The sequence below is a fragment of the Argopecten irradians genome, chromosome 3 (assembly GCF_041381155.1).
Source record: "Argopecten irradians isolate NY chromosome 3, Ai_NY, whole genome shotgun sequence".
NCBI classification, from domain to species: Eukaryota; Metazoa; Mollusca; class Bivalvia; order Pectinida; family Pectinidae; genus Argopecten; species Argopecten irradians.
This window is the reverse complement of record NC_091136.1, coordinates 70,565,789-70,580,942: the sequence shown is the minus strand read 5'-3', so window position 1 is coordinate 70,580,942 and position 15,154 is coordinate 70,565,789. Positions and strand designations below refer to the sequence as shown.

General features: G+C 33.8%; 1 protein-coding gene across 1 annotated transcript in view; it reads right to left on the bottom strand.

Annotated features, from left to right (window-relative positions):
* The window catches only part of LOC138319850 (uncharacterized), a 272,074-nt gene that overhangs the window by 226,841 nt on the left and 30,079 nt on the right, over positions 1 to 15,154 (bottom strand). The window lies entirely within an intron of this gene.

The following is a 15,154-nucleotide window of genomic DNA, read 5'->3' as shown; positions in this document are numbered from 1 at the left end:
GTCAGAGCCAAAATTTATACAAAATCTGTTCCCCTTCTCCCAAGGATGTTTCTGGCCAAATTTGGTTACATTCCATGCAGAACTCTGTGACTAGTAGCGATTTAAAGGATTTACCTCTATTTCCACTATTGGGCCCTGCCCCTCCTGCCCCTGGGGGGTCAGAGTCAAAATTAATACAAACTCTGTTCCCCTTCCCCCAAGGATGTTTCTAGCCAAATTTGGTTACATTCCATGCAGAACTCTATAACTAGTAGCAATTTAAAGGACTTACCTTTATTTCCCCTATTGGGCCCCGCCCCTCCTGCCCCTGGGGGGTCAGAGCCAAAATTTATAACAACATTGTTCCCTTCCCTCAAGAATGTTTCTGGCCAAATTTGACCACATTCCATGCAGAACTCTATGACAAGTAGCGATTTAAAGGATTTACCTCTATTTCCCTTATTGGGGCCCCGCCCCTTCTGCCCCCGGGGGGTCAGAGCCAAAATTTATACAAACTCTGTTCCCTTCCCCCCAAGGATGTTTCTGGCCAAATTTGGTTACATTCCATGCAGAACTCTATGACTAGTAGTGATTTAAAGGAAATGTTGACGGACAGACGGACGACGCGCCATGACATAAGCTCACCGGCCCTTTGGGCCAGGTGAGGTAAAAACCTGTCGGCCATCTTGTTGACCGATCGGTCCTAAAATGCAATATGCACAACTCAGGTCCAAGGGGAACCTACATATAGCATTAATACAGCTAGGGAAAGGACGTTTGACACTGGCTTTAATTCAAAAGTTTTGTATTATTGAGGTATTATGAATCGAAGCACATAGCTGTGTTTCACAGGAGAAATAGTATTGGGGTGTATGGAAGACATGCTAACCACAGTTAAAATACTTTAATAGGAAGGATCACACCTCTATATTTATATATACAGAAGGTCTATTGATCCCCACTGTCACAAATATTGATCATACCAACATGTGTACACATCTGTATATATATTGTAGGTGGGAGGACACTGGCACTAAGTTTTATAAAACACAATCTGATAGTATGGCCTTAGCAGGTCTCACTGACAGTGTATAACTGATCAACAGAATCACAGGATATCTAATCTACAAATTAAAATGTGACTCAATAACTGTTCAACAGAATCACAAGATATCTAATCTATAATGAATTCTTCATCATTAAAACGTGACTCAATAACTGTTCAACAGAATCACAAGATATCTAATCTACAATGAATTCTTCATCATTAAAACGGAACTCAATAACTGATCAACAGAATCACAAGATATCTAATCTACAATGAATTCTTCATCATTAAAACGGAACTCAATAACTGATCAACAGTCACAAGATATCTAATCTACAATGAATTCTTCATCATTAAAACGTGACTCAATAACTGGTCAACAGAGTCACAAGATATCTAATCTACAATGAATTCTTCATCATTAAAACGTGACTCAATAACTGTTCAACAAATCACAAGATATCTAATCTACAATAATTCTTCATCATTAAAACGTGACTCAATAACTGTTCAACAGAATCACAAGATATCTAATCTACAATGAATTCTTCATCATTAAAACGGAACTCAATAACTGATCAACAGAATCACAAGATATCTAATCTACAATGAATTCTTCATCATTAAAGCGTGACTCAATAACTGTTCAACAGAATCATAAGATATCTAATCTACAATGAATTCTTCATCATTAAAACGTGACTCAATAACTGATCAACAGAATCACAAGATATCTAATCTACAATGAATTCTTCATCATTAAAGCGTGACTCAATAACTGTTCAACAGAATCACAAGATATCTAATCTACAATGAATTCTTCATCATTAAAGTGTGACTCAATAACTGTTCAACAGAATCACAAGATATCTAATCTACAATGAATTCTTCATCATTAAAACGTGACTCAATAACTGATCAACAGAATCACAAGATATCTAATCTACAATGAATTCTTCATCATTAAAGCGTGACTCAATAACTGTTCAACAGAATCACAAGATATCTAATCTACAATGAATTCTTCATCATTAAAACGTGACTCAATAACTGTTCAACAGAATCACAAGATATCTAATCTACAATGAATTCTTCATCATTAAAACATGACTTAATAACTGATCAACAGAATCACAAGATATCTAATCTACAATGAATTCTTCATCATTAAAACGTGACTCAATAACTGTTCAACAGAATCACAAGATATCTAATCTACAATGAATTCTTCATCATTAAAACGGAACTCAATAACTGATCAACAGAATCACAAGATATCTAATCTACAATGAATTCTTCATCATTAAAACGTGACTCAATAACTGTTCAACAGAATCACAAGATATCTAATCTACAATGAATTCTTCATCATTAAAACGGAACTTAATAACTGATCAACAGAATCACAAGATATCTAATCTACAATGAATTCTTCATCATGAAAACGTGACTCATTAACTGTTCAACAGAATCACAAGATATCTAATCTACAAAGAATTCTTCATTATTAAAACGGAACTCAATAACTGATCAACAGAATCACAAGATATCTAATCTACAATGAATTCTTCATCATTAAAACGTGACTCAATAACTGATCAACAGAATCACAAGATATCTAATCTACAATGAATTCTTCATCATTAAAACGGAACTCAATAACTGATCAACAGAATCACAAGATATCTAATCTACAATGAATTCTTCATCATTAAAACGTGACTCAATAACTGATCAACAGAATCACAAGATATCTAATCTACAATGAATTCTTCATCATTAAAACATGACTCAATAACTGATCAACAGAATCACAAGATATCTAATCTACAATGAATTCTTCATCATGAAAACGTGACTCATTAACTGTTCAACAGAATCACAAGATATCTAATCTACAAAGAATTCTTCATTATTAAAACGGAACTCAATAACTGATCAACAGAATCACAAGATATCTAATCTACAATGAATTCTTCATCATTAAAGCGTGACTCAATAACTGTTCAACAGAATCACAAGATATCTAATCTACAATGAATTCTTCATCATTAAAACGTGACTCAATAACTGATCAACAGAATCACAAGATATCTAATCTACAATGAATTCTTCATCATTAAAGCGTGACTCAATAACTGTTCAACAGAATCACAAGATATCTAATCTACAATGAATTCTTCATCATTAAAACAGAACTTAATAACTGATCAACAGAATCACAAGATATCTAATCTACAATGAATTCTTCATCATTAAAACGGAACTCAATAACTGATCAACAGAATCACAAGATATCTAATCTACAATGAATTCTTCATCATTAAAACGTGACTCAATAACTGATCAACAGAATCACAAGATATCTAATTTTCAGGTTATTTTCATATAATTCAATGTTGCTTGTTACGAGCATTTCCATTGGCTTAAAAATTTACTTTATCAGCCCATAAAGGAAAAAATGGCGTCGCCGTTTGTAACGTCGCTTCTGATTGGCTGAGATGACGGCGTAATAATTTCATAGACAAAAGAGTCCCAAAATGAATTTTTAAATGTTGAAGAGATTATCTTTAGTAAATTGAATTATAAGGATTAATTTGAATAGATTTTTTATGTTATGGAGATATAACACAAAAATCTGAGTGTACTCTCATCATAAACCGCTTCGCGGTTTATTTAGAGTACACTCAGATTTTTGTGTTAGATCTCCATAACATAAAAAATCTATTCAAGTTAATCCTTAATGAGTACCACAGATCACCTTATAACAATGGGTGCCAACAAAACGTCACAATGTTATATTTGTGGTTCTGGCTGTGTGACATATCTGTATGATTTCCTAACTGATATCTATCAATATGTGTAGTAAGAAAACCTTGTCCTGAATTCTCCATGGAGGTGATGTATGAGCCTACCAGGAATTACTGATTACTCAATGGTCCACTATAACAAACCAATCAACAGGCAATTTAAATGTCTGAGCACTTACAACTCGTCAACAAGAACACACACTCAGCTTAGGTATGGCCCAAACTTTGCTACATACAATCATTTATTTGCCTGCAATAATTGTCGCTGAGTATTGACTTTAGCATGTTGTATATAGAGTGTATGGCTGTGAAAGATCGCCGTGTAAAGCTCTGATAGGGGTAGGAGTATGTGATAAGTATTATGTGATCACTAAAGACTTGCCGATAATTGTGCAGCGATAAAAACCAACAACAAAAGTTGCTACAATTTCCATGTGATTGATAGAAGTGGTGACAAAGGGGAACACAAACCCTACTTCTCCTGAAACCCTTTACATAACTGATTAAACCAGTCGGGTTTCACATCACTTTACATAGGTCATTATTGCTGAATCACAAGTACCATATATAGCAAGGAAAGAGCAACCAGGATCAAACCCATGACCCTTATCTGCCAGCCAAACTTTGCTCCTATGATAAATGTGTGTCCCCACCCCTTCTAATGTGTTCTAATACTCTCCATTCCATATACTCTACTCTACCTAAGCCCTTATTGTACTTTATATGGCACGAAATGTAACACACAGAAAGTAGTATGCAACAATCAGGATCGAACAATGGACCCTTGGCTCTCTGGGCCACTATATATTGACTGATGAATTAAACAAAAGAGGGGCCGTACCAATATAAGTTCACCAGTATCCATTGTCAGTGGTTATGGACCCTTGGCTCTCTGGTCCACTATTGACTGATGAATTAAACAAAAGAGTACCAATATATAAGTTCATGGTACATGGGGTCACTGTATTCGTCAGTTGCTAGTTACTGATAAACAATATTGTTGTTTGTGACACACCTATCAGACAGTTTATAGATGTCCGCAGCTTTACAACCTCCCCCAGCTAATTCTGATCACTGACCAGTAAGTGTGAGCCTGGAATCTGGAACCAAATATCTCAAACCAAGGAAAGTTAGTGATATTTACACACTAACACAATCGCTGGCTTATCGTTGACAATATATTTACACATGAACAATGTTTGTCCACAACTTGAAAGTATGCTGGAGTGTTTATGGTCACCGTAACAATGATACCAACTCGGTGGTATTTAACACCGAAACTAACACACACACAATATACGTCTCGTTTCAATTAGGATTTATATTTCAATAGATTTCAATTCTGATTACTCGTAATTTAAGTTACAAATAATGATTATATTATAAATCACACATCAGATATCAAAACTGCTGCATTAAATACCACATGCAATCAAAATAGAACTGAATAATCCTGGTAAAATTACTATAACATGCAATCTAAATCACAAATTAGCTGTATTTCTGACAACTTTATTATTGAATTAACAGATGGACAGCAGCTCCAGGAAGGAATCTGTCACTACACAGGTTACGGACATATTACTCATCCATTGACAACCACAATCATCAATTAAAAGTCCTATAGAAAATGCTGTAACTGGAAATTGCAAAACTTTCCAAGCTGAAGGCTACAAATCAATTAAAGCCATTATTTCTTATTCAAGGGATCTCCTTACTGAGAAATGCACTACATTGACTTGAGGGTATGATATAATCTGTAATGAAAGTTTAATCTTTAACAGGTAACACATTGATATAGGATACATTAACTATCTATAATACACAATAGACTAGCAGTGCCTGTGGCCCAGAGACAACCAAGCACCTGCTACATGTTATAGCTAAGAGCATGTTACTCAGTTTAATAGGTTACACTAAATCACACTATAGAGTGTAAAGAGATATGGTACACCCTGTATACAATTTTATCAAATACTTACAAACACCAATGTAGACCCAATCAATATGTACACCAATCCAATCAATAGATCAACAAGAGGGATATCGGCGCCCACCAAAAAATGATCTATGTCTGACAATGAAAAGAGGGATTTTTTCTCTGCTTTTCAAACTTCGACTACATCCTACTTATAAAATTTGAGACAGATCACTTCAGTATTTTCTGAGAAATAACGGAAACAAATTTCTTTTCTCAAAATCAACAATGGCCGCCTCTCTGCCATTTTGTTCACCATGTGGTCCCAAAATGCAATATGCACAACAAGGGTCCTAAGGGAACCTCATATGAAATTTGAGACAGAATCCTTCAGTATTTTTTGAGAAATAACAAACTTAAAGATGCTCCACCGCCGACAAATGGTATTTTTTCACTATCAAAAACAGGAGCAGACGATTTAGTATTTTTCTTCAGTTACAAAAGTTACTTACTTTACACTATTACCACCATTGAAAAGTTTGAGCTTCTAATTTTACTTAAAGTTAAATATACGAAAAATAATTAATTGCATCCCGAAAAAAATCCGTGGCACTATATCTTATATGGAATGAAGTAATGATTGCGCATGCACCAAAGGCGAAATAAATTATTTTATGTTATTTTTTGTGTTAATTAGGCATATATATACACGATTAAACACCAATTATTGTTCAAATAATGAATATCATTTATGCTCTGTCGGCGGTGGAGCATCTTTAAACTATCAAAATTCAAGATGGTGGCCTATCGGCCACCTTGTTCACCATGGGGTCCCAAAATGCAATATGCACAACAAGGGTCCTAAGGAAACCTGCACATGAAATTTGAGACAGATCCCTTCAGTAATTTCTGAGAAATAGCAGTAACAAACTCCAACTATCAAAATTCAAGATGGCAACTTGTGTTCGTATATTACAGTATATAGATTTCATTTTACCTACATATGTCTATGTCTGTATATTATATAGATTTGGTTGTAGCTACATATGTCTGTGTCTGTATATTATATAGATTTGGTTGTAGCTAAATATGTCAATGTCTGTATATTTCATAGATTTGGTTGTAGCTACATATGTCTGTGTCTGTATGTTGTATAGATTTGGTTGTAGCTACATATGTCTGTGTCTGTATATTACATAGATTTGGTTGTAGCTACATATGTCTATGTCTGTATATTATATAGAGATATGGTTGTAGCTACATATGTCTGTGTCTGTATATTATATAGATATGGTTGTAGCTACATATGCCTGTGTCTGTATATTATATAGATATGGTTGTAGCTACATATGTCTGTGTCTGTATGTTGTATAGATTTGGTTGTAGCTACATATGTCTGTGTTTGTATATTATATAGATATGGTTGTACCTACATATGTCTGTATCTGTATATAGATATGGTTGTAGCTACATATGTCTGTGTCTGTATATTATATAGATATGGTTGTAGCCACATATGTCTGTGTCTGTATATTATATAGATTTGGCTGTAGCTACATATGTATATAGATATGGTTGTAGCTACATATGTCTGTATCTGTATAATATATAGATTTGGTTGTAGCTACATATGTCTGTGTCTGTATATTATATAGATATGGTTGTAGCTACATATGTCTGTATCTGTATAATATATAGATATGGTTGTAGCTACACATGTCTGTGTGTGTATATTACATAGATTTGGTTGTAGCTACATATGTCTGTGTCTGTATATTATATAGATATGGTTGTAGCTACATATGTTTGTGTCTGTATGTTGTATAGATTTGGTTGTAGCTACATATGTCTGTGTCTGTATATTATATAGATATGGTTGTAGCTACATATGTTTGTGTCTGTATGTTGTATAGATTTGGTTGTAGCTACATATGTCTGTGTCTGTATATTATATAGATTTGGTTGTAGCTACATATGTCTGTGTCTGTATGTTATATAGATATAGTTGTAGCTACATATCTCTATGTCTGTATGTTATATAGATATAGTTGTAGCTACATATGTCTGTGTCTGTATGTTATATAGATATAGTTGTAGCTACATATGTCTATGTCTGTATGTTATATAGATATAGTTGTAGCTACATATGTCTGTGTCTGTATATTATATAGATATAGTTGTAGCCACATATGTATATAGATATAGTTATAGCTACATATGTCTGTGTCTGTATTATATAGATATAGTTGTAGCTACATATGTCTGTGTCTGTATATTATATAGATATAGTTGTAGCCACATATGTCTGTGTCTGTATATTACATAGATTTGGTTGTAGCTACATATGTCTGTGTCTGTATATTATATAGATATGGTTGTAGCTACATATGTTTGTGTCTGTATGTTGTATAGATTTGGTTGTAGCTACATATGTCTGTGTCTGTATATTATATAGATTTGGTTGTAGCTACATATGTCTGTGTCTGTATGTTATATAGATATAGTTGTAGCTACATATGTCTGTGTCTGTATATTATATGGATATGGTTGTAGCCACATATGTCTGTGTCTGTATATTATATAGATATAGTTGTAGCTACATATCTCTATGTCTGTATGTTATGTAGATATAGTTGTAGCTACATATGTCTGTGTCTGTATATTATATAGATATAGTTGTAGCCACATATGTATATAGATATAGTTATAGCTACATATGTCTGTGTCTGTATGTTATATAGATATAGTTGTAGCTACATATGTCTGTGTCTGTATATTATATAGATATAGTTGTAGCCACATATGTCTGTGTCTGTATATTATATAGATTTGGTTGTAGCTACATATGTCTGTGTCTGTATATTATATAGATATGGTTGTAGCTACATATGTTTGTGTCTGTATGTTGTATAGATTTGGTTGTAGCTACATATGTCTGTGTCTGTATATTATATAGATTTGGTTGTAGCTACATATGTCTGTGTCTGTATATTATATAGATATGGTTGTAGCTACATATGTTTGTGTCTGTATATTACATAGATTTGGTTGTAGCTACATATGTCTGTGTCTGTATATTATATAGATTTGGTTGTAGCTACATATGTCTGTGTCTGTATGTTATATAGATATGGTTGTAGCCACATATGTCTGTGTCTGTATATTATATAGATATAGTTGTAGCTACATGTGTCTGTGTCTGTATATAGATATGGTTGTAGCCACATATGTCTGTGTCTTTATATTATATAGATTTGGCTGTAGCTACATATGTATATAGATATAGTTGTAGCTACATATGTCTCTGTCTGTATATTATATAGATTTGGTTGTAGCTACATATGTATATAGATATAGTTGTAGCTACATATGTCTCTGTCTGTATATTATATAGATTTGGTTGTAGCTACATTATGCCTGTACCTGGGCGGCAGTTCAACTCACATGCCTCACTCTCACCTAAACTTGTGTGTTTTACATATAAATCTGTTTTTAAATTTCAGGACAAGTGAAGGTGTAAAAGATACCATATCAAATCAGAAGTTAATAGAGATCTAGTAACCTGATCTGACGTTAGTATAGACCCCCCAAACAAATAGGTCTTGTCTGAGGCAGTGAGTTTGGAACACTGCCCACAAATGTTCAATATATTCTATGTAGAGTCCAAGGGCTAATTAACACATACTAATAAACCTCCAACTGATTTTCTTCTTGTAAAAACTTCAGCAACAATTTGTCAAATTGAAAATCTGTTGAAACAGGATGGCCTCCACCAAAAACTGACACAGTTTTATACAGAACAGGACCCATGTTTTATTTGTACAATATTGAGGCCCATGTTTCTTTGGACAAATCATGACCCACGTTTTATTTGTACAATATTGAGGCCCATGTTTCTTTGGACAAATCATGACCCATGCTTTATTTGTACAATATTGAGGCCCATGTTTCTTTGGACAAATCATGACCCATGTTTTATTTGTACAATATTGAGGCCCATGTTTCTTTGGACAAATCATGACCCATGCTTTATTTGTACAATATTGAGGCCCATGTTTCTTTGGACAAATCATGACCCATGTTTTATTTGTACAATATTGAGGCCCATGTTTATTTGTACAAATCATGACCCATGCTTTGTTTGTACAATATTGAGGCCCATGTTTATTTGGACAAATCATGACCCATGCTTTATTTGTACAATATTGAGGCCCATGTTTCTTTGGACAAATCATGACCAATGTTTTATTTGTACAATATTGAGGCCCATGTTTCTTTGGACAAATCATGACCCATATTTTATTTGTACAATATTGAGGCCCATGTTTCTTTGGACAAATCATGACCCATGCTTTATTTGTACAAAATTGAGGCCCATGTTTCTTTGGACAAATCATGACCCATGTTTTATTTGTACAATATTGAGGCCCATGTTTCTTTGGACAAATCATGACCCATGCTTTATTTGTACAATATTGAGGCCCATGTTTCTTTGGACAAATCATGACCCATGCTTTATTTGTACAATATTGAGGCCCATGTTTCTTTGGACAAATCATGACCCATGTTTTATTTGTACAATATTGAGGCCCATGTTTCTTTGGACAAATCATGACCCATGTTTTATTTGTACTCATGTTTCTTTGGACAAATCATGACCCATGCTTTATTTGTACAATATTGAGGCCCATGTTTATTTGTACAAATCATGGCCCATGTTTTATTTGTACAATATTGAGGCCCATGTTTCTTTGGACAAATCATGACCCATGCTTTATTTGTACAATATTGAGGCCCATGTTTATTTGTACAAATCATGACCCATGCTTTATTTGTACAATATTGAGGCCCATGTTTCTTTGTACAAATCATGATCCATGCTTTATTTGTACAATATTGAGGCCCATGTTTCTTTGTACAAATCATGACCCATGCTTTATTTGTACAATATTGAGGCCCATGTTTCTTTGGACAAATCATGACCCATGCTTTATTTGTACAATATTGAGGCCCATGTTTTTTTGTACAAATCATGACCCATGCTTTATTTGTACAATATTGAGGCCCATGTTTCTTTGTACAAATCATGACCCATGCTTTATTTGTACAATATTGAGGCCCATGTTTCTTTGGACAAATCATGACCCATGTTTTATTTGTACAATATTGAGGCCCGTGTTTATTTGTACAAATCATGACCCATGCTTTGTTTGTACAATATTGAGGCCCATGTTTCTTTGTACAAATCATGATCCATGCTTTATTTGTACAATATTGAGGCCCGTGTTTATTTGTACAAATCATGACCCATGCTTTGTTTGTACAATATTGAGGCCCATGTTTCTTTGGACAAATCATGACCCATGCTTTATTTGTACAATATTGAGGCCCATGTTTCTTTGGACAAATCATGACCCATGTTTTATTTGTACAATATTGAGGCCCATGTTTCTTTGGACAAATCATGACCCATGTTTTATTTGTACTCATGTTTCTTTGGACAAATCATGACCCATGCTTTATTTGTACAATATTGAGGCCCATGTTTATTTGTACAAATCATGGCCCATGTTTTATTTGTACAATATTGAGGCCCATGTTTCTTTGGACAAATCATGACCCATGCTTTATTTGTACAATATTGAGGCCCATGTTTATTTGTACAAATCATGACCCATGCTTTATTTGTACAAATCATGACCCATGCTTTATTTGTACAATATTGAGGCCCATGTTTCTTTGTACAAATCATGATCCATCCTTTATTTGTACAATATTGAGGCCCATGTTTCTTTGTACAAATCATGACCCATGCTTTATTTGTACAATATTGAGGCCCATGTTTCTTTGGACAAATCATGACCCATGCTTTATTTGTACAATATTGAGGCCCATGTTTATTTGTACAAATCATGACCCATGCTTTATTTGTACAATATTGAGGCCCATGTTTCTTTGTACAAATCATGACCCATGCTTTATTTGTACAATATTGAGGCCCATGTTTCTTTGGACAAATCATGACCCATGCTTTATTTGTACAATATTGAGGCCCATGTTTATTTGTACAAATCATGACCCATGCTTTATTTGTACAATATTGAGGCCCATGTTTCTTTGTACAAATCATGACCCATGCTTTATTTGTACAATATTGAGGCCCATGTTTCTTTGGACAAATCATGACCCATGTTTTATTTGTACAATATTGAGGCCCATGTTTATTTGTACAAATCATGACCCATGCTTTATTTGTACAATATTGAGGCCCATGTTTCTTTGTACAAATCATGATCCATGCTTTATTTGTACAATATTGAGGCCCGTGTTTATTTGTACAAATCATGACCCATGCTTTGTTTGTACAATATTGAGGCCCATGTTTCTTTGGACAAATCATGACCCATGCTTTATTTGTACAATATTGACGCCCATGTTTCTTTGTACAAATCATGGCCCATGTTTTATTTGTACAATATTGAGGCCCATGTTTCTTTGGACAAATCATGACCCATGTTTTATTTGTACTCATGTTTCTTTGGACAAATCATGACCCATGCTTTATTTGTACAATATTGAGGCCCATGTTTATTTGTACAAATCATGGCCCATGTTTTATTTGTACAATATTGAGGCCCATGTTTCTTTGGACAAATCATGACCCATGCTTTATTTGTACAATATTGAGGCCCATGTTTATTTGTACAAATCATGACCCATGCTTTATTTGTACAATATTGAGGCCCATGTTTCTTTGTACAAATCATGATCCATCCTTTATTTGTACAATATTGAGGCCCATGTTTCTTTGTACAAATCATGACCCATGCTTTATTTGTACAATATTGAGGCCCATGTTTCTTTGGACAAATCATGACCCATGCTTTATTTGTACAATATTGAGGCCCATGTTTATTTGTACAAATCATGACCCATGCTTTATTTGTACAATATTGAGGCCCATGTTTCTTTGTACAAATCATGACCCATGCTTTATTTGTACAATATTGAGGCCCATGTTTCTTTGGACAAATCATGACCCATGTTTTATTTGTACAATATTGAGGCCCATGTTTATTTGTACAAATCATGACCCATGCTTTATTTGTACAATATTGAGACCCATGTTTCTTTGTACAAATCATGACCCATGCTTTATTTGTACAATATTGAGGCCCATGTTTCTTTGGACAAATCATGACCCATGCTTTATTTGTACAATATTGAGGCCCATGTTTCTTTGGACAAATCATGACCCATGCTTTATTTGTACAATATTGAGGTCCATGTTTATTTGTACAAATCATGACCCATGCTTTATTTGTACAATATTGAGGCCCATTTTCTTTGTACAAATCATGATCCATGCTTTATTTGTACAATATTGAGGCCCATGTTTATTTGTACAAATCATGACCCATGCTTTGTTTGTACAATTTTGAGGCCCATGTTTCTTTGGACAAATCATGACCCATGTTTTATTTGTACAATATTGAGGCCCATGTTTCTTTGTACAAATCATGAGGCATGTTTTATTTCTTACAAAACTTAATATATACATATATATGTATATATTATTGGATGTAGATCTAGTAGAAAATACATTGTAGTGATTAATACCTGAGACAGAACTTTGAGGTCTGTAAAATACATTGTAGTGATTAATACCTGAGACAGAACTTTGAGGTCTGTAAAATACATTGTAGTGATTAATACCTGAGACAGAACTTTGAGGTCTGTAAAATACATTGTAGTGATTAATACCTGAGAGAGAACTTTGAGGTCTGTAAAATACATTGTAGTGATTAATACCTGAGAGAGAACTTTGAGGTCTGTAAAATACATTGTAGTGATTAATACCTGAGAGAGAACTTTGAGGTCTGTAAAATACATTGTAGTGATTAATACCTGAGAGAGAACTTTGAGGTCTGTAAAATACATTGTAGTGATTAATACCTGAGAGAGAACTTTGAGGTCTGTTGTGGACAAAGTGTACAAACTTGTACTCTGTTTATCTATTTATATTATTAGTAAATTCTAATTAACTGTTTATCTGGCATTTGTTATATTTGTTAATAGTGCCCTCTCATCCAGGCTATAATGGGTTTAGTACATCACCCTCACATGAGAACCGTTTTCATGTCATCGTAACGGAAGCACATCAGCGACACCTCACAACACTATCTACATTTCTACACCACATTGTTAAATTAAAAGTATGATAAATGAATTGTTGCAGAAATCTGTGTTTCTATAAAACAGTATTCAGCTTCATGAAGATTTAAGTAGATCAATATAGAACATGAGTGAATATTGTCTTCTGTAGAAAAGCAACATTTGCTTCCATCCCCGAAGGACCGACTATGTACAGTAATATAAGTAATTTGTACAAAACAGGATGACATTTTATCTGTACACTATATATGTACAGTAGATTGTACAAAACAGGATGACATTTTATCTGTACACTATATATGTACAGTAGATTGTACAAAACAGGACCGACATTTTATCTGTACACTATATATGTACAGTAGTTTGTACAAAACAGAACCAACATTTTATCTGTACACTATATATGTACAGTAGTTTGTACAAAACAGGATGACATTTTATCTGTTCACTATATATATGTACAGTAGATTGTACAAAACAGGACCAACATTTTACCTGTACACTATATATGTACAGTAGATTGTACAAAACAGGACCAACATTTTATCTGTACACTATATATGTACAGTAGATTGTACAAAACAGGACCGACATTTTACCTGTACACTATATATGTACAGTAGATTGTACAAAACAGGACCGACATTTTATCTGTACACTATATATGTACAGTAGTTTGTACAAAACAGGACCGACATTTTATCTGTACACTATATATGTACAGTAGATTATACAAAACAGGATGACATTTTATCTGTACACTATATATATACAGTAGATTGTACAAAACAGGATGACATTTTATCTGTACACTATATATGTACAGTAGATTGTACAAAACAGGACCGATATTTTACCTGTACACTATATATGTACAGTAGTTTGTACAAAACAGGACCGACATTTTATCTGTACACTATATATGTACAGTAGTTTGTACAAAACAGATCCGACATTTTATCTGTACACTATATATGTACAGTAGATTGTACAAAACAGGACCGACATTTTATCTGTACACTATATATGTACAGTAGATTTTACAAAACAGGACCAATATTTTACCTGTACACTATATATGTACAGTAGTTTGTACAAAACAGGACCGACATTTTATCTGTACACTATATATGTACAATAGATTGTACAAAACAGGACCGACATTTTATCTGTACACTATATATGTAGAGTAGATTGTACAAAACAGGATGACATTTTATCTGT